Below are 26,150 nucleotides of genomic sequence, written 5' to 3' on the forward strand. Positions count from 1 at the left end.
TAGGCTAAGTAATACTCCCTTATTAAATTGAGGCCCCCTCATGCCAAAAGGAAATTAAACCTTCATATAAACAAAATTTTGCTGATTGGTTACCCAAGAAAAATGTTAAAACAATTACATTCAAAACATTTCTCCTTTTGCTTTCCCACTTAACAACCTTGGAATTTTTACTAGAAAAGAAATCATGTGGCAGCCCATATCACTGGGACATTATCATGCTGTTATAGCTCATAGCAGAGCTGTATTTATTATTTCTTGATTATTTCTTGATTATTTTATTATTTCTGTATTTATTATTTCTATTCAGAAGCTGAATTATTTCTATGGAGCACCTGAAGTTAAATTTAATTCAGGCACTAGACTTTTTTGGTAAATTAGGACAATTAAGTGAAACTGAACCACTGCTACTATCTCCATTTCAATCTCTAGGGCCTTAACCCCATGGTTATATATGAACCTACTGAATTTTAGTGATAAAGTTTTGAGGCAGCTCTGAGTGAACTGGAGTCAGAAACAACACAGAGCTACTAGACAGATCCAGGAGGTTAAATATAAATCTTTAAGGCTTTTTCATTTTCCAAGCCCAGACAGGAGAAAAAAAAATCTATTAAACTATTAAACCACACAGACAGCATCAAATAGGGCAGCTGGATTTTAACTCTTAGCACAGTTTTTAAGAACAGAGATTTTAAGAAGGTACAGTGGCAGTTTAACCTTTATGAGCAAAAGGCAGTTCTCTCTAGATAAAACAGAGCTGACAGATTTGCTGGCACAGTTATGATTAGCTATGCATCACCTATCATTCAAGCTGACAGAAAGATTTTTATTCAAAGTTTGTGAGCCTGTTTTTGTTATTGACTTCTAGATATGTCCTGGAGGCTAACAGGAGCTCTCTAAATCTGCACCAGTTGTTTAATAAAATATCATTCTTGCCTACTTCAGTAGGCTTACCACTGTTAAGAACAGAGCTTAACAAGTACTTAATAAACGCTTCATGAGTGTAATAAGCAAGATAAGCATTCCAGAACTTATAATATTCATAAGAACAAAAACAGACCTTCTTTTTTACCCTGTCAATGTGGTTTAGAAATTAGACCACTGAGAAAGCCAAAAGCATGCAAAACAGATAGATAGCTCTACTACAAGTAATAGTTCCAGGAATCCAGTGTTACTGATGCTGCTACAATTCATGCTGTGACTTTGATCCTAACTTGACCTGTTACAGCAAATTAGACACTTATCATTACCCTGATCATCTTCTGGTCATGATAACTGGTCACAACTTCATTATTCCCTCTTTGGTCTTGTAGTCACCATCACTATATGTTTGTCACATGTCCTATTATTCTCCATTTCTACAGATATAAGTATATATACCATGGTTGAAAATCAGTGTGGTCTTTTTTAGAGGATGGGTAAGAGGAATTAATAGGAAATGAGGTAGCAAACAACTGGGGGAAAAAAGAGTTACAGCAAAGTTTGAGGATAGCCAAGATTTGGCTGCATCAGACTTCAGGTAACAGCAACTAAGCAGGGAGTCCGCGTAACGTCAGACTCTCCCTGGGCTGTACATGATTGCACAGTGAGGAAGGGACACAAGAGCAGAGCCCAAACCAGGAGATTCCTACCCCCCTGCAGAACCAGCAGCTGTGCACGAGGTGTTAGCTAGTCCCATGAAGGAGTTCACAGCAAGCCTTCAGCCTCTGAACACTGAAGAGCTCTGAGGGTCATCTTGCTTCTATGACAGCTCCCTGCTTGCAGGAAGAAATGACACAGCTAAGTCCATAATTTTTGTTTGTGACTTATCTCTCACTTGCAAAAGCATAAGAAGTTCTGTGATTTCTCCAGGTTAAGGGTAGAAAGAAGAGTCACACCGGGTAAACAGAAGACTGAGAGTGTAACTATACAGGGGTTCTACCCGCTCTCTCTCTCCCTCTGTGCACAGAAGAGGAGATGCAAAGCAACAGGGAAGAAATGGCAGCGTTACATTCCCACGATCTTACTGGAGACACAAATGACAGGCAACACAAAAGGAAAATGCTTTAAGATTGCAGCATAACTTTTAATTGTGACTCAGAACTTCTGGCATGAGGCCTGCCTGCCTTCTTCCTCCTCCTCATGCCCAATAATGAGAAAAATATTATTAGTCTATTAGCTAATAGCTCTAATTATCACTCACAAGCTCTGTTTCATGGCATTCCACTGTTTTCAGGGGAAATGGAACAGCACACAGATTCTTCTTGTTCAGCAGCAGCACCTTCCAGGGCAGAAATATGAACATTGTTTAGAATACAGTCAGAGAATTGGAGACATTAAAATCAGAAAAGATCCATTGATCATGAAGCCCAGCTCTCTGCCAAGAGAGGCTTATTCCCCAAAGCACTCTTATTAGTGTTTCATCCAGAAAAGTGTTAAAAATACAAGTGGTGAATCATCCTGCAAATTTTCTCAGGAGACTATTCCTCAGCAGAACTCACTTTCCTTTTTTTTTAAATATAACCTAATTTTTCAGCTCTTTATTTTTTTCCTAGATATTTCTTCTCCTGTAGCACTATAGAGCTAGCAACCTTCACACTTTTCAGACCCATCAAATCTCACACACTCAGTGCAAGACTCATACGGCTGGCTCCCCCTTCACACTCCTACGCTCCCAAGGCCTTACTGTAGGGCCATTCGTGATGCAGCATCAGGATAGCATATGATTTCTGACCAGATGCATCTGACAAGCGGCATCGCAGAGCAGGAAGGAGGCAGAAGCACGGAGCTGCAGCCAGCCACACACCATTCAGCTGCAATGGCAGCCCAGCACCTGCCTGAGCCCTGCTAGCAAACACGCTCCCCTGGTGCTCCCAGGAGCAATGGCTCTTCCTTCACATATGAGCCAATATGACTGATATTGAGCTGATAACACCTTCTCTGCCACGTGATCCGTATAGCATCATCTCAGACATTAAACCTGAGCAAATCTGAGAGGTTTATTTGGACACCCTTCCTCACTTTGTACCTCCTTAGTCATCACATACCTGGTTTAATATCTTTAATCCTTTTCCAAAATCCCCACAGTTCTCTAGTAATTGATTTGTTGTTCTTCTCTAAATTCCCTCTAATTGATCAATATCTTTCTAGTTAACATGCTGCTGAATGCTGCCCAGTATTTCAGAAGCAGTCACAAGAAAAGCACTGTTACTGTTTATTGGACTTTCACTTGTGCTTGGTTATTTTTATCAGATACCACTCTCATCAAAAAAACCCCCCAAAACTCAGGAGGAGAACTATCCTTTGGCATTCAACTATAGCATTCAACGAGAGAATCACCAAAACCACAGCAGCACTTCACCTGAGCCCACTCAAGTATGCCCAAAGCCAAATTTACCACAAAACAGATGCCCTATATTAGAGGCGGGCAGACAAAGACAGAATATATCTAAGAACATATGAGGTAAAACTTCATGGTGAATGCTAAAATCTGCTTACATTGCTAGTTATTCTAAGTGTTAAGACTTTAAAACCTCTGTAAGACTTGGCAGAAAGCTAGCTTAGAAAGGGATTTCTCACTTTGTTGGAAAGACACAAAAGTATATAACATCTTCTGAACACTCAGTGCCTTTTGCTCTCTTAGCTTCTGTTTTCCTTTTCTCCCACCACTTCCTTCATAGACTTTATGGTGCTTCTACTATTCACACAAGAATTTCACACACAAGAAATTCAAGAACGCTGAATGACAGAAGTACTAGTAAAAGGACACTGATATATTTTTCCTGCTGCCAGTTTTATGATGTACCTATATAAGGTCACACAGCTTTGCCACAGAGTATCACTTCTTTTTTATGTTGAAAAACACACAATTAATAGAAACACAGAAATATCTAAATCTGAGATGACAGTTAGGGTATTTGACATCTGTCAATATTACTGTCCCTGAACTTGAATGTCTTTGTCATCTCACAGACACTCTTTTCCAGACATGTTTGCTGCTTGCTATAAACAGTTCCTGTTTTATACCACCCAGGTATATTTACCCAAGTAAGTGTGTGTGCATGGATATATTTTATATATATATATATAGTTATGTTTATTATATTGTATTATATTATATTATATTATATATCCATGTAGATAGATAGACAGATATAAAATACATGCACATACGTGTGTGTGTATGTGGGCACATACATGTATATTTATATTTACAGGTCTTTACTACCCAGGTGTGTGCTACTTCTGTTATTTTTCTCTGAAAATGATTGGAAGCTATCATTTTTAGCATTCTTCTTAAAGCTCCAGGTGGCATGATTTTGATCTTGCACAAGAATCTCATTTTTCATTTAAAGAGATAAAGAAAAGTAGATTTCTAATCCTGGTGGTGAAAAGCTTGAAGACAAAGGCAAATGAATATCAAAAGATCAAAAAGCAGCAAAGATGAAAGGAATGTAGCATTCTTACAAATCTCAGGGTTTTTTAACCCAATGGTTTTTTAGACTGAGTTCTAATTTCTGTTAATGTTTGTCTGTGTCAGCATTCTGGTCAGTATCCAAGATGTCCTCCAGAAGCAGAAGACAATTTTGATTTCACATGGGAATGCTTCTTTGCCTCTACAACATCCAAAAACAGTTGTTCTCATCAAATACAATGTAATCCCACCTTGCTCTTTCTCCTAAGAGCTATAGGTTTAAACATTTTCTGTAAATGATATAAATGATCCAGTTTAAAGAAGTATAAATTTTTCTTTATAAAAATTAACATCTATATGAGATGCCACATGGATATTTATTTTGGATTTCTTGGATTAACTGGCACCTGAGTTGCCAGTGGTTTAGATTTTCGTTATTTAATGAATAACATGCCTCAAAGTCTATCTGCATAGCCACCCAGCAAGTTCTTAGGGAGTTTTTAATCAGTATCATTCAATTTCCTACAAACCAAGATGATGACGTTTAGGTAATTGAGATTACAAGGTAAATCCTGCTTTCTAAACATCAGAATTATCAAAATAGGAATTGGAGACCAGTCAACTGAATGTAAAGATGGTCTAATCAATCTTTAGAGAAATATTTTTTTGCTCTATCTACAAAGTCCCTTCCTCCCACAAACTTCCTACATCTCCAGTATTTTTCTATTTTGTTAGAAGTTTATAAATCTATACCTTTATACCTATAATAAATCAGAGAGAAAACGGAGAGAAGGGAAGAAATTGTCCACAACTAAAAAGCAGCACTAAAGACAGAAAGTAGGACCACAAGGAATTTTGACTCACTGCTCAGGAGGCTTGGAGGAGGTGATAGTGAGATACACGTTGCATAGCTTAAGGGAAATATTTCACAGCTGGGGCAAGGTGTGCAGATCCTGCTGTTCTGACCCTTCCCAAGAGTTCTGGGCCAAAGCACATCGCTGAAGTGCAAATACAGCTTCATGATTCTCCAGAGAGAGCACTCAACTGATTATTCACCTTGCCACCAAGTAGCATGTGTTCCTCTTATTTTTTAGGAGCGTTATTGACACCTTATGGTGCCAATGACTCCTTCCCCCAGAATCTGATATTATTACAGAAAAAATTCATTGTGTTAAGGTTTAGCAAGGTTCTCACTAGCAACCACAAGCCTCCAACAACATTTGAAGCAGCTATCAATCATCTGCAGGAAGTGCACATTCATAGTAATCTGCATAATAATAATGATGACGATGTATAAAATCTATAATACTTCTATTGTCTGGGGCTTTGGAATATCAAAATCTGTGACAGAGCATCAGTGCCAAAAGAACTATGTATATGGGCATGAAGAGTTGTAGATGATTAGTAAGAAATAGGTAGGTGTTCTGCAAATTATATGATGATGGGTCTTTGAAAATATATCTCAGATAATCTGGAATGCTATAAATCATAATCTTTTCAAGGTGGAAAGAGAATCTGACACATCACATTACCACATGCTAAACTGGGAGCTGGATCAGAACAGATTCATTAGAAATTAAATAAAGAACATCTGCACTTATCTACATAATTTTGAGTTCAGCTAAAATCAAGGGCCTGGTTTTCTAAACAATTGTATTTTTTCAAGTCATAGCACTAGGTAGAACTGTACTGATGTAAGAACAGCAGGCTAAGTGAGAGCAGAATCAGAATATAAGAGCAGAAGTTACTTTATAAATAATTTAAAATGGGGACAAAACTGAAAGCACTGGCTGGACAGATGACTCCAGTATCACAGAAAAAGAGGATTTTTTAATATGTAAACACTGAAAGCCTCAGAGAAATGTTGATGGGAATAACATTGTGACTTGTTTTGACAGTTTTTGTAAAAATCAATGCAAAATGCTTGATATAGGTTTCCCCTTTCATACCTTTGAAATAACATTAGATGGGAATAGACTGGTAGGTTGACTGAGACATCACTGGTAGACCTGGGCACAAGAAAACATAACTAATAATAAATTAACATTTGTGAAACCAATGTATTGAATTATTAGGCACAACAACTTGACATACTAGAGTTCAGCAAAAGTTAAAACACTAGCAGAAGTTAAAACACATTAGCTTTGGGGAAATAAACATTTCACCTCATCTACAAATGATCCTAAACAAAATAAAATCATGTTAGTTTCTTATTTAGGTCAATAGCTCAATTTTCAATATACCCAGAAGAAACATTTTTAAACCAAAAGTCATTAGACCAAATGTTCCCTTTAACTTAGGAAATGTCAAATACTTATGCAAATATATATTTTGCTTTCTATTCTCAGAACTACCACAAACAGAAGAAACATTCTTTGCACTGCAACTGTGATGCTCCTTGTCAGAAAGGAAATAACACAAGTTAAACATTTCAAATCTGTGGCCTTATGCTTCGTAATTAGGAAGATCTAGGTGCCTAAGTTTAGGTCTGGCCTTTCTTGTTAAGAACACTCTTAAAAGCACAAGCTGAAAATATCATGAAGCAAGCCAGAAAAAATTACTAAAATAATGACTGCATCTTACTTCATGGTAAGTGTCCATCAGTGTATTTCTCTGAATGGTTTAAACTTCAGCCTAATATCAAAACCCTTTTGAATGCCAGCGTTTCAAGTTCAGCACCTGTCCCTGTGCCTCTGTGCAACCTGGCTGCCGGTGGCACATGCAGGAACTGTGCGGGCTACTCTGCCTGGCCGGGCAGTGCTGGCTGTAGGCACTGTAGCTCCAGTCAGACTGTGGCACAGCCAGAAGTCCCAGAGAAATAATGAAGATACCAAGGCTAGCCAGACTTTGTTTTCAGGGTGACCCAAAGTTCATCCGAGCACAATATTGCTGTTTACTAAGCCAAAGAAGTTATGACTTTTGAAAAAGGTGGCTAGAAGGTTTTCGCAGAAATATTCTTTCTCTCCCTCTCTCTCTCTCCCTCCTTCCCTCTTCCACTCTCCTCACCTGAAGTAAAGGTATTGTATTGCTGTGATCCACTCCCAGTCACCTGAATACAGAGGTGAAGCTCCCATTCATTCTCCTGAGGCCGGATTCTTATTTACTTTGATATTGGAAGTAAAGGTTCAGATGCAGATTTTGATTTACACAGCCTTAAGTGGGATGAAGTTTGGGCAATTCAGGAGCACCTCTTAGCAACTGCATCTGTGATTGCTCATGTTAGAGACTCTACCACACTCCCCATTCTTTCTTTGTCATGGGCAAGTTGATTTCCTGGATATAAGAAAGTCTATTTCTCAGCGTTTTCCCAAGCAATGGGTTGAGTAAGAACACTGTTCTTGTCATTGGAATAGAGAAAGTTTTGTGTATATGTATGTATATATATATGTGTGTGTGTGCGTGTGTGTGCGTGTGTGTGTATATATATATATTTACACACATACATCCCCCCCATATATGGAGATACTGAGTTGGAGGAGGGGTACCAAACTAACGTGAGAGAAAAGCTTAGTTTAATCATTCAAATGATATATACAACACCAACTAACGCCTTCATACCCTGCCTGTCATGTCTTCATATTGATCAGCCATGTAATCCTAAAAAAAAATTTAATTTAAAATTTAAAAAATATGTGACTTCATTTTACAGACAGTTCTGAGCTGTTTCGTCTGGGTCCTGATTGGATCCAAACTTCTCCAAAGCTCAGAACTGGGTTTTTAGAAGTGATATAAATCTGACATATTTGCATGGCATTATACTCTATCCAAAGGTTCTGTCTTCAGTTAGTATTAATCAGGATTTATTCCACAAGAGCTGTAATACTGTAAGGCAGAGCCTTTCTAACTTGGGCATTGCCAATTTGCACATGACATAATATTCATAAAAAAGCTACTTTTCAGAAGCACTTTTTTCAACAGCAACATTTATAACCATGAACCATACTGAAGTTTCAGATTACAAAAACTGCATCCCTTTAACAAGATTAACAACAGTACTCTGCATTTTACCAATGTACTATGAACAACCATAAATAATTAAAACTAAAGTAGCAAATAAATTAGGAGTGAATTTTGTGATACATTATCCTGACTTTTTAAATTGAATTTGCTCATTTATAAACCTTAGTAGTAGATCTCCCAATTATTACTGTAAATTAGAGCGTTTCTGTTAATTAGTGACCACCAGATGTCTCATGTATTGTTCTGTCTATACAATAGAAAAACATTAAGAATCATGGAAAAATCGATGCAAACAAATGAATAAGAGCTAGAGTTCAGCCAAGGCATGGTCTTTGATTCATGCCCAAATCTACAGTATATTCTTTAAAAATCAAACACAAATTACTGTGATTTATACTGTTCCTTGAACAAAAAAGCAACAGTTGCATGTAATTACATTCTGTGGACACTGCACATCTCTTTGTAAAACAGCATCCATTGAAATATTTAGCTTTTGCACTATTTGCTTTTTTGGTCTCAAAAAAAAGTTAGATCCAGGACCATTCTCTATGTCATTTTGGTCTCCATGCAAGTAGCCAACTATAGGGCAAATTTTTCTACTCCCTGGGCAATTTCTTCCTTTTAAAATGAAGAATGAAGGAAGAGGAGGCTCATTCCCATTCTCTGTTCTGTGCACAAAGTAGTAAAAGCATGAAGGGCATGCTTCTTTAGCAGAGGTCCAGCCCCCTTTTCACTACAGCTGTATCTATATTAACACACAGTGCCATGCAATAGGAGTAGATCTGTAGAATGAGAGAGCTGGTGCAGAGGACCAAATGCACAAGAGGACCATATGTGCATCCGGAGGTTTCCTTTAGACCAGCTCCAGTTTGATCCCATGGCCTGAACTCCCATTTGCAGTTAGAATTTGCAGCAGAATTTGGTGCCCTGCCAGAGCACTTTTTTCAGTTTAGTTTTGTCTAAACAAACACAGCCTGAACACTCTGAGACCACTCCATGATGCAAAATAAAGCATGGCAAATATGGACAGTCTGGATATTAACTTCAAAAATGTCCTCCTGAACCAAATTAAAGGCTCATGTAGTCATTCAGTCTCCTATAAATCTGCTAATAATATAGAATGACTGTGTTCTAATCATGCTCCCAGGAGCATAATGTTGTATGGGCTATATTTTAACAGTCTGAGAATAAAACTGAGTTGGAGTGCCTGTATCTGAGACAGGCCATCATGGCTGGGCATTTCTGTTCCCACTCTAGCTTGTTTTGTCACCCTTGTTTGTATGTAGTTAGTGCAGGCAGTTCATAACACAGTCACTATCATACAAACCATGAGAAACTTATCTAAGAAGGGAATCACATGCTACCTAGGGACCGATCTGTCCCAAACACTGCTAAAAACCCCAGGATAAGTCCACAGTTTTCTCAATGCAGTCCAACATTTTGTTCTTAGCACTGCACGCAATCAGTCACAGGAGCTTAATAAAGTGAGCTGACTCGTCCATTTATAGTGCCATAGAAGTGATTACTGCCTTTGGTTCAAAAGGAAAAGAGCTTCAGTAAGCATGTATAATGTATTCTGACTCAAATGCCTGGGATGAATATCATCAGAGCCTCAGTTCTGAGGGAATTTTCTCCTATAGCTCCCTTCATAAACAGTGTTACTGCTTTCAGATCAGAGAATTCCCTCAAGCCACATCCTCATATATCTTTGCATGCTTTCTACTGCATCACTTATTTATCAGTATTAATCTTTGTCTACAGGTGATGGACACTCTTTCAGTTGCAAGAAAGAAGAACAAAGGGTTGTCATGTTTCTTAAACAAAATGAGGACTTTTTAAGGAAAATATTTAAATGCAGGGCAACAGCAAAATTGTTCAGTGTGTTCATTATTTTTAATGCTAGTAGCAGCGTTTTTGCCTTTTAGCTTGCAGACAAACTGGACCTCAAGTTAACATTTCCTTGGATGCTTCATCAACTTGCTATCAGTCTGTTCAGCTCCTTTGCACTTAACGGATTCATTACTGTCACCTGAATTTTGCTCCAGAAGCAGGTGACAGCTTGAGCAGGTACCATATAACTTGTCTAATTGCCAACAGAGGGGAAAAAAATTAAATGAATTCTCTGGTAAACCATATCCAATTAGAAAAATATTCAAAATCAAATCAAGCAGGGAACTGGGGAAGAAAATAATGTCTCTGTTGTGTTGTAGACAATATATGTTAAGATTTAGTGTGAATCAAAGATACTCACCTACAAAGACAACTTGATGTTAAACTATAATCAGTCATTTATATCATTTAATTCAGGACTGAATGCCAGTAGAAAACTGAATCTCTTTTCTTTTTCTTTTTAAATGTGGATGTTTATATATTTAGAGCAAATTATCCCAAATTATCAAAAATTATATATTAAAGAACATATATATCTAATTACAACAAAAATACTTTTTTTTTTTTAAGTAAGAAGATATAAAGCTGTTCTGTATTTCTGTTTACTGCATGGATCTCTAATATACTGAAGTTACAATGAAGCTGAGAGTTCCTAGCATAATAATACCTACTGCCTGGCAGGCTTGCATGAGGGCAAAAGCTAAAGCTTAATGCCCAAATTGATCTTGCCATGCACTACTGGAGCAGGGCCACCTAGAGCTGTATTCCTGCTCTCCTCTTAAAATGACTTTCAGAGGTCAAAGACTTGGTATAAAAAATTAAAGGGGGGAAAAAGAAAAAAAAAGAAAGCAATACATCAAGAGTAGTTTGGTTTGGATGTATGAAAATCTGTAACAAATATAGAATGTAGGAACTAAATTAGTTGCAGCTAACAATATAGCATATTATACTTGAAATGGCCCACTCCTGGAGATAGCCTAAGTATCCCATTTATTATAGCATCTGAACAAAAACACAAAATTACAAGTGAAAAGCTGCAAAGAGGGTAGGTTAAGTTCACGCCATTTCCCATTCATATTACGTCCTTGTCATGAGGATGGATTGACTGGAGAAAAGCATGTGTTATACTTTTCATCTTTCTCAATTTGCCCAAGGGAGTAGATTGTTTTCCACCTCACAGCTTTCTTAGGGGTTTACAGCTGGTTTGTTTTCAGACAAGCAAGGAACAAACCTTTCCATTACATTTCAGCAGAAGCTACAGAGAGAAAAACATTTTATATTGAAAACCCCCCTATTTTAGTATTTAAGCATTTCAGGCATTGTGTACCATACTTGGAAAATACGCATATCCGTATGCACCCATAACATGGCACCACAGTGTTGGGTACTGCAGATAGTTATTGATAGTCTGTTTTCTGAGAGAGGAAAAATGAAGCTTCATTTTCTTCTCATTACTTTTGCTGCAGTCTGAAGTAAAGTCCTCAAGATCAGTATGAATGCATGGAAAATCAGGACAGCTGAAGGCAGGAACTTCTCCTATCCATTGCACTGATTGTTTGCTTTTACATTCAGCTGTAATGGACTTGATTTTGCATGGCAGTAGATTGGGAGCAAAGTTCTGAGTGCTGCTTGAGAGCAAAGCAACTGCCTGAGACACCTAGCGTACCATAATTTCCACAAAAAGAGGCTTTATGTTGTCCACTCCCATAATCTAAAATGCACTGTATTATGAGCTTAAGAGTATAAGGTCACATTTATAGCGATGCCTGAATGTCTGAACTACACTGATTGAGACATCTTACTTTGGAACAACGAATCACGAAACCCAGCAAATTTGACCATACAAATGTGCATGGGCATAGAAAATGGCACAAGAAACATAAAATACACTGAGACTAAGCTAGATTGCTTTTCTTCTGAATAGTGCTGCCATACAGTATAATTTTGAGCACTACCGCAAGCTGAATTAGTTCGCTCTGTTATTCATCATCTTCAGGTAGGTTCAGCCTGTTTGGCAGCCTGTTAGCTGTTTTCTAACCTGTAAAATCAAGTATTTTTTAGCTTTACAAAAATATCCATGTTTTCACTATAGCCTTTTATATCTTGGGAGTAAAAAATATTTCTCAGGTTTCACATGCAATGTCTCCTAGATAGCACAGTTGCTTGCTGTTCTAGTTGGGCTTCTCTGAGCTTCATATTTTGATTGGGAAAAGATTATCAGTCATCCATTAAGGAAGTTACTTTCAATAATGAATACACTAGCATCAGCCATTTCCCATTTATCACTGCTTCTGATATCTTGTTGATGATTTATCTTTCCCTGGCCCTGCAGTGATCACTGTCAGCATGACAAAAGGAAAGAAAGAGGGAGAAAACACAGTTTCTCCCATGACTAAGTTCAAGTCTGGCTCTTCAGACCCATCAAAGCCAAACTGCAACTGCTCTGAGACCAGTTGTTCTCAAAATGATAAACAATACAGTCACAAATAATCTTTCATCATGCTATTGTACCCAAAAAAGGAGTTATCAGAAAAGACTCATGCATATAAATAGACTATGGTTTTCATGTTAGCACAGTATTTTGTCTCATAATGAAAATCATGTTTGTAGTCAATTTGCCACAGCAGAATGCCATGCATGCCCTCTGCTCTCAGGCTGCAAACACAGTAACATAAAACAGCAACTCCAGTGTCATCTGTTCAAATGTTCAAATTCTTTTTTCTTTACCAAAACAAAAAGCCAGACAGAGCCAGATGCAATAGCTATTCCATACAGTGGGAAATACCAGAATGAGTACAGCTATATCCCCCAGGTCCTGTGCCTCATCTTCATCATCATCTCTGTTCATAAACTTGGCACAGGATCAGCCTCTCAGAGTATGGAGTTTGGAATCAAGTGGTTGATCCCCTGTGGCAGTTATAAATAAAATTCAAAAGAAAAAATGGACCTTTAAAAGGTGCTGTTTTCTCATTGTTCCCTGCCTTGGAACTCTCTGCTTCTAGTTTTTTATCCTGTAACAGTAAGTCATATCAGGGCACTGGAAGCCTCCAGAAAAGTATATTTCATTATTTATATCGAAATAAGTAAATATGAATATAGTCAATGTGCAGATCAACACAATCAGTTAATAATGTTTAAGTCCAAAGCACACTATTTTAACAAGAAAACAAAATATATAAGGATACTTGAGCTTACTGTGGGCTTACTGGGAAACTCTAAACACAATATCACCATGCAAAAATACTTTAAGAAGCTGAAGTACCTTGGAGGGTCAAGATCAAGCCTGGAGGGTCAGGATCACATGCACTGAGTACAGCCTTGAGTTTTGCTGAATGAACTACATTTTCCCCTTACAATATATTCTTTCCTATTACAGCAGGCTTGAAAGGAGCTCCATCTGAAGGAACTGCCTCATTACTGGGTTTGTCTGAGCCAGTCCTTTGCTTTTTGGAATAGTAATACTAGCAGGCAGACACTAGTTATTAACTGTCAATCTGAATACTTCCAAGAGCAAGTACAGAGGATCTATTTCAGTGTCGTCTTGTCATTAGACTTCAACCAAAATTGTCCAATTATCTAAAACAGGTAATGCTGGTCCTGCAGCGCTGGAGGCAGGACATCACTGGCCATACAAATGGTTTTCAGCCACTCCCCGCTTCCTCAAAAAGCATGTAGTAAAATAACACCCTTAAAAGTTATTAGAAGGGCCTTATTTTCTAAAACCTGACTTGGGGAGACTGACTGAGATGTCATGCTTTCTGTTGCATGAACAATTTTTAGCAGCTGTTAAAGGCTGAAGCAAAGTACTGTTTGATTCATAGCAACTCACTGTCACTCTGAAGCTAAAAGCTTAAGGCAAGTCATCTCTACTTTAAAAAATAAAAACACCGTTGATATAGAGGCTTCCATTTCTTAGTTGTCAGTAATTTCAGTGTGTGCTTTCTGGCTAAACAATACCTTACTAACCACTTCCTTTAAGCCTTTTTTGTGTCATACACAGTGTGTCCCCAGAAAACCCTACATGCAAGTCTCCCCATCTGCTCTAGGCTTTGGAACACCAGTAATGTTAATTGGAACATAGCATCACATTCATTTTATGGCTTCTAGTCACAGTACACATGGGCAGATGACATCTCAGGATTTCAGACACCACAGCAGATGACAAGTGTAAGGATGCTATCACCAGAGTTGTGTAACTGTGGGCTATCACTGTCAGCTAGCTCAGTAAGCCTTGAAGCCCACTCCACAAAGCTGTGATCAGATGGTGAGCTGGTAACACAGTTTTGTCTCAGATTTGCTCAGATGTACAGCTCTTAATGACAGCAGAAGTTGTAATTTCAAGTATGGCAGGGAAAGAGCATTAATATTGATCTGGTATCCATGGAACCCAAGTACACAGGACTGGTATGAATGTAAAAGATCAGTTTCTGAGAAATGGCACTACATTAAAGACAGTGATGTAACAAATGTGTTTGCAAAGTAGTGCCGAGTGTTGCTTTGCCAGAAGAACAAAGCACAGTTCTGCTTTTTCATGCATGCAAATGAGTACTGACTCTGAAACTGATCTTGCATCCAGTAGATGGGCCTAAAGAGATTGCATATGCCATGAAATATTTTCATTTTTTACATTCAAGATTCTCTACAGTGCTCCTTCTAAGTCGCTTCTTCCTCCTTTGTAACTGCGGCACTGTGTATATAAAGGTGTACAGGACAAACTTTTGTGTCTCCTTCCCCATTGGGACTGCACTGCTTTCTGCAGTCCCATACAACCAACCTCTCACAGTGCTATGAGCTAACCCCAGGAAAGCAAACAAATGAAGATGACAGGACAAGGGAAAGCGCAGAGAAAGAAGACATGAAAATCATCTCTGTTATCATCATCATCATTATTCCCATTCTTTATTGGCCCTAAAAGCATATGAACTCTAGAATGAAATGGGGTGCTTTGCAGAACAACTTGCAGAGTAAACCACTATGCAGAATAAATCAGACCAATCAGAACTACAGTGATCAAAAGTGAAGCACAGGCTCCACTGAGCTAATGCTAACTCTCCTGTGACCTTCAGCAGGGTCCAGGATTCCCCCCATGTGTAATCAAATTAAGCTGCTGTTAGGACTTCAGTATGATTCACATGGAGAGTATGGCCTAGTTATTTTGTTTACTGAGATTACAAATATTGCTAAAGAAAACTACTTCTTCAGAAATACACAGAATGAACTTTAACACCGTGTATGCTAGACTGCATGTTTGGAGCAATAGCAAGTAGGAATTGTATCTCTGAAACAGAAAATCTCCCCTCCCTTTTTGCCCTAGGGAAAGTCAATACTAGCAGCAAACTGTGACTGCTCCCCGCTCCCTGTCCCCCCTTTGCCTTCTGGACCCTCATATACTGATTCAGCTCCCTTGGCCAAAGTCTTAGAGGGAGGATATGATCAAAACCTTTTTCTCTGCCCACCCACCTGCTCTGTTCCCAAGAAGCGTGCACAGAAACAACATCTCTGTTCAGGCATGAATGGCAAGGAATAGTCAAGTCATTGGCTTTGAATTCCAGACTGTTCAGCAGCTGCTTTTTTATTTCAGTCCTACCTTCCTTGTGCTGCGGTAGGAAAGGAATGACAAACTGAACTCAGGCATTCCATGATAATACTTAATATTAATTTAAAGAGGAACATTACATTTGACATTTTCTTTCATTATTCTTTGAGAAAAAATTGCAAGTGATTAAATAAATCAATAAATCCCACCAGTCCCAGCTTTTGATTTACTTAATAGTAAATTACTGTTTACTAAAATAGCAATTATTTGATGTAACAGAATTGTTCTCATACTTGCCACTGTTATCCTATTAGATATTTTATACCAATGTGAAATTGGAGAACTGCTTTATGCATTGTACCAACTAAATACTCAAATATTTTTATTTAAACCCGATATGGTGATCTTGCTTTTGCTCACACTTTTTCCTTGAACTTAGTGAAAATTACCATAAATATAAAACCTAGTAAAAGTCAGGCAAGCTGTCCCCATAACCTTTGACAGATTAAGAGCTGTCTTTCTTACTGAAATATAGAAGAGAGTGAAACTTGAAATGTGATTTTATCGCTAACAACTTGAAATTCTGAATAGGCATGTCAGGAACTGAAGAAAACTCTTCTGATTTGTTCCAGAAAAATGTATTATCCTTGAATACTGTATTCAAAGAAGTATACTGGAGAGCTCTATACATAACAAAGAGAGGCATCTTCTAATTCTGATACCACTATGACTTCTCATATTCACACTGTAGAATGGCCTTGCATAGTGTATAGAAAACTGAAAAAGCCTGGATTTGCTGTTTTTCGTGCAGCAGATGTTTTCTAGTACTGAAAGACATAGAATAATAGCGCTATTTGAAATAGATGTTTTGATTACTATTTTGTTCATTTTAATTTTTTGTTGAGAGATTGTCTTTTAACAAACAATAACAACCAAATTTCAAATGAATGACTGATTCTGGCTTTCATGTTTTTTCCCTGGCTGAGCTATCTCTTAAAGATATGGAAGAGGCAATACCTTAAAATGGCAATTAAAACAATAATAATTCAGTGGAATGAATTAAGAGCTTTATTTAAAAATCAAATCTGTCTTTCTCTTTTCCAGTTCTAACACAATAAAAAGTTGTGAAGGCATTTCCTGGTCTGGAAAAAGTGATATATAAATGCAGAAATGTGAAATGAATTCTAGCAACAAATTAACTGCTACCGCGACATCTGATGCTAACCTCCCAAGCTCTTTCCAGGTTTTAAATACAAGCAGCAATCTTCAAAGATAATATGGACTGGGAAAACAACTGCTCTGAGTTTAAACTGACTAATACATGAGAAAAAAAGCTAGCTGTAGCCATGGAGTCACTAAGCTGCCCTTGGAGGTTAGCAGGAGGTTGTCTAATTATGACTATGTCAGTTGATGTAGCAAAAACCTAAAAACCAAAACTATTGCCCTTGTCTGTAAAATTTGCCATCACATTTACTGTAACATTAGTATTAAGGCAGAGTACTTGTCCTTCAGATTTTCAAGCAATGTCTCTCTCCTCTGTCTGTTCACCAGATAAGTGATTCAGCCTCCACAGAGATATGGGATTTGGGGGTAAAGAGAAAACAGACCAATGAAAGAAATAATTGAGATGATGGCCCATTGATGGAAAATCAGTTCTAAAAATGTTTCCTTAAGATGTTGTCTAGGAAGCCATTGGTGCAAATACAGCTGTAGAGTAAATCAGCTGAAATAACATGTTGACTATACTGATATTCATCATGCCTAATTATTGGTTTCTCTGGGCAGTCTGAATATATGTGTACATAAAGCTATTACTTAAAGGAATGATGACTGACAACCTAAAGTATACCGCATGCAGACACTGAAGAATATCCAGATTTTGAAGGTTTGTGGTCCTGACCCAACAGGAGTTGGATTAGGCTCAACATGATAATTCAAGCCCATTCATTTCTTGATTTACCTGAATGCAACTTGATCAGAGTGGATAAGAAAAGAACAAACTATTCACAATTCAGCTGGTTCACTCCCAGCTGGATTCCTCCAAAGAAATGAAGCAAATAAATACTCGTGAATATGGTGCAATGGTGATAGAGGTTAGGAGTTTAGGATTTGTGTACATGGATCCTTTCAATGGTCTGCTAATAGGATATTGCCTGCTATGCTCTAGTTCTTTTATGAGACATGAGCAGCACTAACGAATAATTCTGCTCCGGGATATAATGAAATGGGAATCAACCGATTAATCTGGAAAATATTCCAGGTTTGAAAAACAAGTCTATGGAATAAAACATTTATTGCATAAATTAGGATGAACAGAGATTTACAGTCTGCAGAAAATGACTTCAAATTGCAAAATGAAAATGAACTACTTATGTCATTCAAATTAATCCAAAATTTCATGATGGCATTGCTTCTCTGCAGCATCTATTGTTAGTATTAATTATTTGTATACCACCAAGAATGAGCTTGGTACTTGATGGATAGATACAAAGAAAGTCTCTGCTTGAGAGAGCTCACAAGGGAAAAGAGAAAGTGCAGAGTGAATATTGCTTTAGAGTGTCTTTGCAACCTTAATGCTTTTTATCACAGTGGCTTGTGTATAATAAAAAGTGAAGCTTGAAAGTTCATTTCAGTGATGTTCACAGAATGTCCTCAAAATATTATTCCCATTTTATGGTTAATATCCATAGAGAGGGCTCTATAGCTTTGTGTTAAAAATGTAAGTGTCAAGAAGCTTAGGTTTGGAATGAAAAGGTGAAGGATTCAGCAATTCCCAAATGATATTAAAATCCAACTCCACTCAGTGTCTGACTGCCTGATTTACATAATTCATCCACCCACAACTTTATGCCTGTAAGATCCTGCCAGCTCTGTAAGGGTGAAACCCTAAAGCTATGCTGAAACACTCTAAAATCAAGACCAAGTTATGGCATCTGAAACATCTGACATGTTTTGGTAAGAAGGAACAAAAAAGGGCAATGATCAGGTGGTTGGGCAGGGCAGGACAGTATTTGAAAAGTGAATTGTGAATTTGCGTCAGTGTCAGTTGTCCCTACTTTCAGTGCAAATACAATAGTACATCTACAGAGGACTTAGCAAGGCATTTTTTAAAGTAATTCTTGTAAGATATTTTCTTCTGAAAAGCAAGGTTTCAGGGACTCGTTCAGGAGGAAAAAAAGATAAAGAAATCAACCTTTACTGTCAAATGACCAGCTCTGAGGCAGCATCTACTGCTGAGCATCCAAGGTATTTGTATTTTGCTGCAGTGATTTTATGTACATTTAGTATTTACATTAAAAAGCATGTTGTACATTAATGGGGTTAGCATCAAGGACTACAGTCTGTGAAATTCTGAGAAATGGCACCTATGCTCTGGCAATTTATTTCCAAGTATTTTTCCCTTGGTCGCAGGAGCAAAATGCAATGGGAGAATGAGAGTCAGCATGCTTTGCTGTTTATCAGGCAAAGTAAATAACAGTGTGGGAGGTGAGCACCAGTAACATTTCAAGAAACGAAAATTTAAAAACCTGTCCTGCAGCACCAGTATAACTCTGCTTTTCAATAGGCCATGATTGGGTTTTCCATTTCTGACAAAACACCTGGTATATTCCCTGGGGTCCTTCCATGCATCCAAGAATAGTCACAAAATGCTGATCAGCCACTTGATATTCATTTCAGCATGGTTTTTGAGAGGCTACAGAATGGATGCTGTAGCCATCTGCCCTGGCAAGAGTGAGGACATGGCTTAAAATAACTTTAATGCTTTCTGTTAGGTCGGTGACATAGATACCGGTGTTCCATGAATTGAAGACTCAGACTGCTCAACTGAAACAAAAACGGGTATCATGTCTTATGTTACCAACCTGTCAAAGGCTTAAGACACCTGAAGACAAATTGGGGACTGCAGAAAACCCATTAAACACACCTTACACCCCTGGACAGTTTTCCCTAATCTGAATAAATTGCATTACTTTTACTACTATTTTCCTGTCATGCCTTCCCCATCTTTTCCCTGTCATTTGCCTATATGACATAGGTAAGACTAGGATGAGAATTAATTACTTTTTAAACGACACTGGGAGTATATCGATAAATCACTTATAATATTCTTATAGCTCAACTGTAAATTAGTTCAAAAGTTTAAAAAACACAGCATTGTTCTCAGCATTTAATATCTGTTACTATTTTTCTGATGCTATTTTTGGCTAAATATTTGCATTATAGTAACTAATGGCTTGAGCTATCAACCTGATTCCACAAAGGAACATACATTCTTTAACTTTAGTTATCTTTAGTTAGCCTTCACTGTGACACTAGAGTTACAAAACACATTTGACTTCTTTATGTTATTTAAAAAGGACTGCTTCTGTCTGATTTTAATCTCAGTGTTGAAGGCTCTTCCACACTCATTGTGACTGATAGGACCTGAAGTGCATTTCAGTGGGCAGATTAAATTGAGCTTCAGTACCCCGTTCTTACTGATGTATTGTATCACACAGCTTTCAAAAAGGGACCATACTTCAATTAACTTCCTATCTGTTTGTAATAACATGAGAATAGATAAAAAAAGTATTTATTTGCTATTAATTGTCTATGTTCATACTATAGAAAACAGAAATGCCTTCTGTGCATCAATACTGTAATGCACACTGAAGAATTAAAACCCCCCATTTAAAATTCTTTCAAAGAAATTTTATTAAGCACAGAATTCCAGTTAAAATGAATTATTCTTAGACACAGAAATCGCAGAATGATCACCTGCCAATGACCCTAGGCAATTCTAATCAATAGCAGCATCACAACTCTGTTTAGCAAATGTGTGAAACGCTTAGTGCGAAATAATTAAAACCTCTGCTTCTGGCTTAAACATTCTCCTACGTTCACTTCTAACCATTTCCAGCTCATCCTCTTGGTGGATCAAGACACACCATATCTGACACAGAAGTAACATAATGTATTCTGTAAAAGGCCACTGATTGAAGGCACATGTGCCCAGTGACAAACAATTACTGTAACGATCCAGAGACTGCAAAGCTTATCACAACATCATATAAGATCTCATGTGCTGGAAATTACCCTGACCGTCTTTTCATGCTTTCCACCCCACGCTACTGCAGAATGCAAATTTGTGCATTGAACTCTGAAAGGCTGCAAAGGGATAGATTGAGATAAAGCCTGGGCGGTGGAAATAATGCCTTCCAGCAAACCTGGAAAATGAATTAAAAGTAATTAGGATCAAGGGAGGGAAATACAGAGGCAGGGTTAAGACTTAGCGCTCTGCTCCGTGTCTGTTCAAGCAAGATGTCTCCCATATGAGCACCTGACAGGGCCTGGCTGCGCGGAGCACGCACCCTCCCCTACCACCCGCCTCTGCAGTCCCTGCATCCCTCCCTCGAGGAGGGAAACAGCTTGCGAGCTGATAACGCCCCCAAAAAAGTAAAAATAAAGGAGGGAGAGGCACCCACAGGGTGACAGAGAAAGGGGCACACTTCTATATCGCCCGGATACTTGCCCCTTCTGCCCAGTCCTGGAGGTTTCTGAGCTTTTTCTCCCTGCTCGCATACTCTTTCTCCCTGGCATTTGGTTTCCCCTGCAGAGCCCAGCGGTAAAAGAGAGGTGAAGGCACGCGAGGAGCAGGAGGGGAGCCCCAGGGTCTGGGTGCCTGGACAGCCGCGGTGGTGCTGGGCGTGGAGGCAGGACGGTGCAAACCGCCATGAGCCGGTCACCACCGGTTCCAGCCAGCTCGGCCGCCCCGCTCCACAGCAGCAGGGAAAACCCATTTCACACCAAAATGAAGGAACAAATCCGAGCAGCACGCACAAAAATAATTTAAGAGAGAAGCCGGCAGCTGCCGGTGGGAGGTTGGAGGGGGGCACCGCATGCTCAAGGGGCAGGGACGCCCCGAGGGTCTGCGGCCCCCGCCGGGGCAGGGGCGCCAGGCAGCAGCGTGGCAGGAAAGCTGCTAAAAAGTCAAGTGCGACAGGAGGATCAGCAAGCGGCAAAGAGCAGAAAGGAAGTGTCACAGGCATGGCCCCGGCCTCCCACGCCACCTGCACCTCGCTGCAGAAATTTCGACAGACTGAGTGTAAGCCATTGCGAAAAAAAAGGGAGGGTGAGACTGGGGAGGGGTGAGGATAGGGGTTTGCTGGATGTGTTTGTATAATTGTCTGTGGCCTTTTTCATCTCAATACCCAAATCAGTGATCAGGAGTTTTGTGTTGAATGGCAATAAACTAAAATTCCTGGTCTTGAGACTGTTTTGTCCATGACGGTGCAGAAGGAACATTTCTTCTTTTTAATTATGAGGTGTATTTTTGGGTTTCCGAGACATCCTCATGTTGCACTTAGCCTTTCTTCCTTTTGCTCTCCTCCCCTCCCTCTTGGCTCTTGCTCTGAGTCCTCTGAAAAGGGATGATAAACTGCAATGAGATTGTATCTCTTCCTCAGCCAAGCCTGGATCTGAATGAGATGGGTTTTGCAGCAAAGGGGTTGCACCCAGTGACTCCTGGCCTTTAGTGATATGAAAATGTGACATGCTGCTTTTATAGCTTATCCAGTTGGAGCTGCAGTGAGGCACAAAACATCAGTTGCAGCAGGACAGCAAATAAGAGAGAGCAAAGGGGTTAATGCAGGGATTGCCGTCTTTCAAGCTGCTGCGTAATCCCAGCTAGTCTACCAAAGAGCAATAGCAGCACAGTCATGATGTTCTAAACCCTGTGGCTTCCCTTCATAAGTTGCAAAATGAGGTTAAAGAGCAAAAATGAGAAGAAGGAGAGGAAGTTGCTTTTCCTTACTGAATAGACAAATGCAAGAGACAAAATCATAATCCTTGCGCTCAAATGCAAAGGGTCTACACCATCCCTGCCCTCCTCCAAGCTCCCACTGCCCTTTGGTACAGAACTGATGCACACGTAGGGTTTGAGTATGCACATAACTGAAACGCGAGGAATGACCCTATTTTCTGTGTCAGAGGCCTCCATTCCTGGGACACCATGCTGCCTTTTAGGAGAAAGTATCTCCACTCTGTTGGAGGAGAAATGGCTCCACAGTTGACACGTGAGTCTGTAAACAAAAAAGAAAGGTCTAGTTCAGTAATAGGAGACCTGTTCTTGACATTTTCTTGCTACAAGCATTTCTCAGAGTCAGTCTGTACAGCTCCCTTTTATCCCTGTGTTGGAGAACAGAGAACACAGGGCACAAAGAGGTTACAAGTTTATATCCTCAATCCTCATTCGCATTTTAGGCATTACTCTTAATAAGGTATTGCAACAGATTTGGCCTGTCACTGGGACAGAAAGGTCTGTTCTTCCCAGTCCAACATTTAGGACGCTCAACAGTGATGAGCAATCATTTAAAAGAAGTTCTGCCACATTCTGCCAAAGTGCTTATAATCTAGGAGAAGGGACAACAGATGCTCTCAGACAGGCAGGGGAGGACAAGGTAAGAACAAGATATGCTTGGGCAATATGACAGGACAGCTGTCTCCTCCTTGTCAAATTGTTTTGCATGTGTGCTCAGAAATGAGAGTTTTCAGAGGAATGTGCTGCAAAGCAGACCTTTGAGGATATTTACAGAGAGTCTCTTATGAGCATGGGAAGTGGAACAGAAAGAAACCAAAAAGCGTATCTATTCAGGTATTGGAAGCTGGAAGGAAGAGTAGACTGGAGGAACAAATGGGGGATATTTGTTCTGACTGACTGACTGACTGACTTAGTAAAATGGTCAACTCTAGGCTGAGCATGTCATGGCTGTGGATATTCCAAGTACAGTAACAGAAGAACATCAAAAGCACAAATGGTGCATTGATGGTACACGGTTGAGTGGAACACCAAATGAGAGATTGATATGGTATTAGAAATTGCCATTATTTGGGTATAGTGTAACAGAAGACTGGTATCTCCCAGGTAAGGACAAGATTTAGCCAGAACAATAAATCTTCCTTCATCTTGCTAAATTTTTAGATTACTTTTGTGTCAAGATTGTGACATACCCAGATGGTGCTGCCTGAGGAATATTTGTGTGGTCGGGTGCTTTGCAGCACATTGTTTAAATTAAAGCACTAGCTGAGTTTCCTTTTTAAGAGTTCACTGAAAACTGTATTGCTGAAGTGACAACAGGAGTCACAGGTCTGGAAAGACTTGTACTCTGCACCTGTCTGACATTATCTTCCATCTAGCTACTGCCTGCTCAGTTAGAATGTGTTCACGAGAAAAAAAAAAAAACTAATCATTTATAGGGCATATCATTTGGTAATGCCTAAATTGCTGCTAGTGCTATTTATAAATAATTCAAAATAAAATGGAAGCCACAGCAAACACAGCTGTAGTTTATCTGCTGTCATCCACCTGCTGGTGGATCTAGCATTGATCTCTAGCAGCTGCGTATCAGCCCCAAACAGAAAAAGGGTCTATTATTATTAATATTATTATTATTATTATTATTATTATTGTCACTACTAAAACTCTCACCTGGATACCTGCAACTTGCAGAACTTGGTTCCTGGTATGTTTGTGTCAGCTGGCACACCAGAATTTTCTCCATTGCCAACCAGTACATTCATCTACAGTCTGACTCAAACCTCCCAGGCATTACACGTCTTTCAGAGACAGCCTGAGGTAAGCAAGAATGCTGCTGACTGTGCATACAGTTATTTTCACAGAAAACACTTAGGAGTGAAAATTCTTTACTTCCATTTGAATAATGTACTTCTGTATTTGTGTCTCCCTTGCATCTGCCATTCTCTGAAGGACAAGCTTTTGAAGATTATATGTTCAGATATTACTTTTCATCTGTCCCAATGGATATAAATGCCATGCCCCCTGCTAATTAAACACATACTGCTTTCCCCAATACCCCACCCATTTGTAGTAGCCGAGGATTTGACTTTGAAATACTCCTGCAAATATGATTCTCCTCATACTTCTGATCTGTACAGATTTGCAACGTAACTAAACAACCAGATGGATTTGTTCTCCATTAACAATTCTGCCTTGTGAAATTTTTCTTTGTTAACTGTGTATCTTGAATATCTACTTGATGTTCATGTTAACCTCATCTCAAGAAGTATGATGACTTTCTTTGCTCCATAGCTAGTCACTATATCAACAGCATTCATTGGTCCTGTGGGACTTCCTAACCATATGTGCAGAGTAAAAAAAAAAAAAAATTCTGACTAACAATACAAACCAAAATGTAGTGAAGTAGTATCTTACCCAAAAGTAGGAATAAGTAAGTGAGAAAGGAGCTACTAATGCATCTCTGACACCTGTCATAAGGGGATAGAAAGCCTTAGTAGCTGAGGTCCAAGGCATGTTAATCTTGAAAGATGGCAATTGTCTATGCGTCAAATCCACACTCTAGTACTAGAAGTTGTAACCTCATCTAATCTATAAGCAGTTCCTACTGGTCCCTCTTCGTTCTTCCTCATACAAATGCCTTTCCCTCAGACACAAGGGTTAGCCAAATTATTTATTTTGGCTACTTCATTTTAATTAGCTGCATACATGAAGTGGCGAAGCAACGATTAAATGAGCAGTGCACTTTCCACAAGCCCAACTGTTAAAAAAGGAAAATAACAGACAGCAGGAAGGCACTGCCATGATGTGGGGAGAGCTCTGTTGGAAACAGTCATGGTGTGGGTATAAAGGGGAGTGAATGTTAGTTTTAAAAATAAAATGTTCCAACAAACAGATTCAGAGAACTGGGGAAGGAATTTGATTTTCCTTTGGTTTTGTCCAAGGAATTAAGGGAGTAGGGAGAGTGGAGCTGCCAAAAAGCACACAGAGTGGTTTCTTATTTGAATAGGAGTGAAGTGTTCCAACTGGTGGCAAAAGTTCACTTTTTACCCTGCTTGTGGAACTTATCTTGCTAATAGACCAAACAGAAAAAATAGACTCTTTCTTCATGTAAATATGAAGTGTTTGGAAGAGCTGGGAAGGAGGAGAGCCAGACAAAAGGGGAAGAAGCAAAAGCTTAGATGCTTTTAAAGTCTTCTAAGCAGTAGTTACTTTTCTCTATTTATAATTGCATCCCATTGAAGTGAAATATTTGGCAAAAATGCATATAATCTCTAAGAGAAAAAGTGCATCTTTGGAAGAAGTGCTTCCCCCTAGAAATCCTAGCAATATTACTTGAAAGTCTTTTAAAATACAAAAGTTTCAATTACTGGGCTAGCAGACCCTGCCAGCATTATGAAATCAAAGCCGACTTTGAACAGTAAAATATAGGTTACAGAATGCACAGTAGGGTTTCCTGGTTTAGATCTATAGCTTCCAAACTATGGACTAGCTTGTAATTGTTTGACAGATCTCTGGAAGATATCCTCTTCCTCCAGCATCAGAGAATGGGGGAGTGTTCACTTAATGTCTCAGAGTCC

The sequence above is a fragment of the Apteryx mantelli genome, chromosome 1 (assembly GCF_036417845.1).
Source record: "Apteryx mantelli isolate bAptMan1 chromosome 1, bAptMan1.hap1, whole genome shotgun sequence".
NCBI classification, from domain to species: domain Eukaryota; kingdom Metazoa; phylum Chordata; class Aves; order Apterygiformes; family Apterygidae; genus Apteryx; species Apteryx mantelli.